Here is a 6912-nt window from a genome sequence, read left to right as displayed (position 1 = left end):
AAAAAAAAAAGCAGTCAACTGTTCAACAAAATATGGCAAACAATTCTACGGTTTTTAATACAATGTTATACATACATATAAATAGCTAAGAATAAATACTTAGTCGTAAGCCTCTTTATACTTACATACCGCCCCTAGGTAACTATTATTAATACGTATGTATGTATGTATTTTCGCTGTATGTACTATGTAGTAAGTAAGTATGTTGATGGCTACTAGAATATTTTCATAAATTTAATAGTTAATGTTTTTTCTAACTCGTAATTGTTGATTAAGTGTTACAATTAATTATTTTGGTACACAAAGAAATTGTATGTATGCGTATGTAAAAGCCAAAAACAAAAAAAAAAAAACAATAACAAGCAGTTATCTTAAAGGGCAAATAAGAAGAATAACTTATTAACAATTTATAAATCAATTGAATAAGCTAAACAAAAGTATACATTACATATGCAGTGATTTGCATACATGTGTAGGTACATGCTTGTATTTGTTCCAATGCTGCTCAAGTTGTATGCATACATTCATACAAACATACTATGTACGTACTTCTACATACTATTTAAATAGTATAGCGCTAAGCTGTTAAATAGATTTATACTTACTTAACAGTTGTTGACTTAATATGTACGGAAAATCGTTCCACAATACATAATATGTATGTATGTATTTAATTAGCATTTAAATTGATATAAGCCAAAATTTAAATAAATAACTTCAAGCAAAAATAGTGTATATCGCCGCCTGAAATGCAAAAAGACGTATCAGCATTGTAACTGAAATGTAAAAAGTCGTGACTAATAATTTCCTTTTTTTTTCATAAAATGGTGTGGTAGTTGTAATTCGATGAAGTATCAAAAAGTGAATTTTGAATTTTTTATTAGTCACGTCCTTCTCCTTCTCAGCGACGAGCGTTTGTTACGTCTTTTTGCATTTCAGATGACGTTATGTATGTATATAAATATGTATGTATTAACATAAGTGAGTGTGTGTTCGACGACGTAAAATTTTGTTATTTATGTACAGTCTAAATAAATTACGCTTAGCTCAAAATGATATTCATAAAATTTATAAGTATACATATGTATAGTAAATGTAATGCTACAAATTTATGAACAAAATTTAGCAAAAAAAAAAAGTAAGTAGCAGCAATAGGGATTTCTTTAAATATTTGCATACAACTACGCAAATAAATAGAATATGTAGTTAAGAAAAATTGTTAAATAAAAACAACACAAAAAAATAAAATATAGTAAAATAGTTAAATAAATATAAATATTGAGTTAACTAATTAAAAACCAGTATGTATGTACTAGCAAAATTACAAAAAGTATGTAATTTTTCGGGAAATATGGGTAACACTATAATATTAGGTGATTAAAAATTGTGAAAATGTATAAAATAATTGCTCCACACACCTTAAGTTTGACGTACATAAGTATGCATGTACTTATTTAAGTTTATCATTTATATTCGAAAAAAAAGTAAATGCAATACAAAAGGAATTATTGTAATCCATAGCTATACATAATACTAGTTTATGTAGTTAAACTACTTGTAAACGCAAATTTCTTATAATTGAGTATAGGAATGCATTACCAAAAAGGCTTCACAAACTCGCGTACATATATGTATAACTAAGTATTTTTTAGCTGAGATATGTAACCGCAAAAAGAAAAAGAAAGAAATGAAAAATTAAATTTAGCTAAAGTAACAAAATAAAATAAGAAGCTAACCATGATTCGTTGTGGGAGCTGAGAAAATTCAGGAAAATCAAAAAAACATTATACATATGTACATATATATACATTAGGGCGGGGCAATTCGTAAGGGAGATTTTTCGGACTAAGGGCGTATAGCGCAGAAGGCTGCCACATGTAATTCCAAGCAAATTTGCCGAAGAAACCATGGGTCTAAAATCAATTTGTAGTTTGCCAAATTTCGAAAATAGGTTTTCCTACCATTTTGCTGTAGTGTCGTAAAGGAAAGGAGTGCTTAAATTTTGTATAAAAACATGCTATAAGGGGTTATTTGGTATGAGGAATCCATTTATGCAATTATCTTTTCCCGAAAACTTCCACCAGAGGGCGCAACAGTGAAAATTTTCACATTTTCTTCGAAACCAATTTTCGCAATTAGGCAAACTTCAAATCGATATTAGACCCCATGGTTTCTTCGGCAAATTTGCTTAGAATTACACGTACAATCCTCCAATAATATACGCGCGTAGTCAAAAAAAAAAAAGAATTACCTGACTAATATGTACATAAATACAAACATACATATGTAACACTGGCCAACATAATTTTTCGGCAGAGTCAATAACAGCAAACATCTATAGATCATCTGACCTTGGAAATTTCAGATTAGCTCCAGTTTTTGAGATATTTTGACTTGAAAGTGCCAAAAAAAAACGAATTATTAGAATATTTGGAACCGTTGTAATATAAAAACAGTACATGATGGAATATTTTTAATAAGATGTAAAGAAAGATTGCACCCTGTTCTGTTATCCCTTTTTTTATAAGATTTTAGGGTAGTATTTATTTTGAAAACTTTTTAAACTACACAGGTAAGCAAAAAGTCGAACATTGCTGTATATTTCTACTTTAAAAATTTTAACATATTTAACTTATAAATTTTCATGTTATGGGTACTCGCCATGTATATTTTTTTAAACTTTGTTTTTGTAAATCATCTTTATTTAAAATCAAATTTTTACCTTTTGAGCTAAAATAGCAATTTTTAGCTTTTTTTTATATCTTATTCAAAAGATTCTGCCAGACCCCGTTATTCCATTATAAATAGATGTCTAAAAAATTCTAAAAATTAGTATATTGCCACTTTTAACACAAAATATCTCAAAAAGTAGAGCTAATCTAATATTTCTAATTACAGATTCTAATTCTACGAAAAAAATTCCATAAGAATTAGCACTCGAGCCGTCACATACGATATCGTATAATCGTACTGACATGCCAGAAAAAAAGTTCACCGTACACTTTCGAATCTATAATCATTTTGCCATGCGATTTCGAACAAAAAATTCTTTTTTTTTTGGTCAAGTGGAGCGGTCGCCTTTTTACATTTTTCGTCATAACTTCGGAATTCGCAGTCGGCTCAAAGTTTATTAACCTCAAGTACCCCACTGAGTTTTTACCGCCCAGATCTCAGTTCTTATCATCCCAACGTACCACCCTAATTCCAGTAAATTAAAGGTCGCCAAAAATCATTAAACTTTTGCTACCGGCTATTTTTTCTGTGAAATTATTCCCGTTTATGTAGGTAATATGTATATCGCACACGATCTTCAAAAGTGACACAACTCAAAATTTGACATTTTCGAAATTATGCACTTAAAATGCACATAGAGCTTTTATATACCTTGTAAGCAAAAGCTGGAGCAAATTTTTGTTATAATTTGTTGAAAAAAACCTTAGGTAAAGTCACCATTTTCTGACGAACGTGTAATTTTGAGTTGTGTCACTTTTGAAGATTTATCTGGTCAATTTAATTATGTTCTGGACATGGGTCACTAGGTCGCCGTGGTTGTTCTTACATGAGTTTGCCCTAACTAGTCGCGAAACCTTGGCTAAGTCGCCTAACTTTCGGATAGAATCGTTGGGCTTTTTTTCCGTCGATCAGCATCTCTAGATTTTCACACTCACGCAATTCAGCCTCGCTTTTCTTATTACGCTTCTTATCTCGCTTCCATCTTCAGCTCCGCATGCCTATGTAAATAGCACCCGTTACTCTCGATCACAGCTTGGACCTGTAGTCGGCAACTCTTTTTTTCTGCAGCGTCATACCAGTTGATCTTTCGGACTAGCTGAAATCCTGCTAATTTCGCAGCGGTGGTACATAACTCAGTTTAGCCCGCATTTAAATTTCTTGATTAATATATTTATATACACATGTGTCGATATACATATTTATCGGTTTTGTTATCGATATCCATTTATTTTTCGATGTTGTTTCAGATATATTCATTGATTTAGTTTTCGGTATATTATACAGGCACACAAAAACAACAAGGTGCCAGGATCTAGGAACGAGACATACATATGTACTCCTATGTATTTTGACACGCTGAAGCTGAATTCGATATCAGTATCGGTACAACGGTTACAGCCTGGCTTTTTAAGGTTAGGAAAAAATTCGGTTATGATGAAGCAAAACGGACTTCACATTCCTGTTCAGCACAGCAAAATACATAGCGAAAGGATATTCTTGTTCCCGAAGCCCGATACATTGGTTGTGTAAATCTGTGCATACCCTGCACAAAAAAAAAATAGAAAGAAAAATGTTTTGGAATTCGCGGATCAGACTATTCTTTCCTTATATATATTCATGCGCTGAACGCGAATCTGAAGTCCGTTTTTCTCCATCGCGTCAGAAATTTTTCCCAACCTCAAAAAATCAGGCTGTCACATAATATCCGTCATATTTTTTGAGGTTAGGGCTGAACGCTGACCCATTGGACCGATTCTGATGCCGCATTCAAATTCAGCGCTTCGAAATATGTATACAGGGTGCGTGTTTTTTTTTTTCAAAGTATTTATTATTACTTGTTGATATTGTTTTCAAAATATATGTATTTAGTAGAGCCTTCAATTTCACGAGATTGCTCGAAAAACAAATTTCTCGCGTGGACCGCTTTATCACGAAATTCTCATGTATCGAAAACATGGTGAAATGTTGAATTTTTTCAGTGGCAGTACTCGTCTCTAATCAGAATTTTTTTTTCAATTCTTCTATTTAGAGAGGTAGTCGATATTTAATTATTTCTATTAGTCGACCTAAAGGTCGTAATGTTATTGGTGTACATAAATTAGACAGGGTTGCAAATGCCACTTGTAACTGAATAGGCCAAAATTGTGTTTTGTTCATAACTTTCATCGCTTATTTAAATCAGGTCGTTCTAGTTATATCTTTAGTATTAAAAAAAAAAAAACTTCTAAAATTTTATGTAAATATTTAAATATAAATTTAAGTATACATGTATATGTGCATAAAAAAAGTATTCAAAACATAAACTCATAGACCTTTTACTTTAAATTATTTGATTTGCTTAGTTTCTATTTATTCGTCCCAATGGGCCAGTTTTAAATGGTAACCTTTTTGAAGGTAGCAGCACAAATTTTCTTTTTTATCTTAGTTAGTTTTGATGTGCATAGTAATTGCGCTGATTGCTCTTAAAACCAAGTGCGGCGGCTTCAGCCCCAAAAGCCTTCCACAAGCATTTGATTTTAGCAATACTCGTAATAACCTCTACAGCGATTTTTTTTTCAAGTAATACTTTGCAAGCGATTTTGCATTCGTGTTTTATTTTTTTCCTTCCGTCAAAATAAGGTTTCACTCAGTAATCGAAAAGTGTTCATCGAACTTTATATTGGGGGTATTCCCTTGAACACGTAAAAGCCTCGTAAAGCTCGCAAGACTCGTAAGTTTACGAGTCTCTTAAAAGAATTGTCAAAATTTTGTATGGAACGCAGTTTAGGCGCAACTCGTAAAATTACGAGACAAATTTGATGCATAAATGACCTCGTAAACTTCAGTGTTGCCGAGAAGCCGAAATTTGTGTACTAAAATGTACGATAAAATAATGAAAACAAATGAAAACAATTAATACTTAGGTGAATAAAACAAATTAGCTTCATTCACTAACTGTCGGTTTTCTGCAAAATTTCCACATTTTTAATTATATTTTAGCTTTCATTCGAACTGTCGCCTTATGACGGGCTGTTATGAAAAATACCGCGAAACAAAAATGTATTCACAAAATCCTGGTTAACCAGCCAAAAAATTACTTTACGCACCTTTTTACACATTTGAAAAGAGGGGCGTTTCCGTAACAGCCTCGTAAAATTACGTGTTTTACACAGTTTAAGACTGTGCGAGTTTAAGGGAAAACCCCTATTATTTTTATATCAACTTCTCTTATCGTAATTATGCTTTCAACAGATAACTATGTATGTATATTTAATAAACATAAAATAATTTTACACAACTTGCATGCATATGTATGTACATATGTACTTATGTACAAACAAATGTACTTCCATGAAAAATAATTGTGTAAATAAAAATCATTGTAGGTATTCACACATTCATGGCTATCAGGATAACTGGTTATAGATTTCATTTATGACAGCGCCGTTAATAGCTATTTTCTATAGGACTAGAATCTGACCCCCAAATTATTCAATTGGCTCTCAAGTTTTTGAGATATTTTAGGAGTGAAAATTTTCCAAGGGAAGCCATACATACAGTGCCGCTCAAAAATGTATGACTGGTGTTTCGTTTTTAACATTTAGAATGTTTCTAGCTAGAATTTTTTTGATAACTATTTATAAAAGTATGTTTCATGCCTTAACAAAAGCTATGTAAATCGCACTTTCAAACTTTATACAGAGTTTAGAAAAGTTCCACAAATTTTTATCTAAATATCGAGCTTTCTGACCAAAAAATTTAGAAATTTTTTGGGAATGCAGTTAACAGGCTTATAAAATTTATGTAAAATAATTAAGTGAAAGTTTTGAGCGCCAAACAAATCTCATTGATTTTTAATAATATTTTTTTTTTCAGACGGCTTTTGCGTTTTTTTTTTTTCATATAAACAGCAAAAGTTAGGAAACCTGGCGTTGACTTTTTTATTTTTTTTTCACAAACGGTCTTGCGCATATTCTTCCACAAGGAATTCATGATTATATGGAAAAAAGTGCAAAACACCGTCAACATAGTTTTAGTTAAAGCATGAAACATATGTATTTTTATAAAAAATATCAAAAAAAATATAGCTTGAAATACATTGTAAATATTAAAAACAAAACACCATTCATCCATTTTTGACCGCCACTGTACATACTCTCTCCTGATATCCTGTTTTGGTTTTACGCCTGCTTATCCTAT

This window comes from Rhagoletis pomonella, unplaced genomic scaffold (genome assembly GCF_013731165.1).
Source record: "Rhagoletis pomonella isolate Grant_MI unplaced genomic scaffold, Rhpom_1.0 Rhpom_scaffold_00007, whole genome shotgun sequence".
Lineage (NCBI taxonomy): Eukaryota > Metazoa > Arthropoda > Insecta > Diptera > Tephritidae > Rhagoletis > Rhagoletis pomonella.
The sequence above is the reverse complement of the archived record's forward strand: the minus strand, read 5'-3'. Positions refer to the sequence as shown.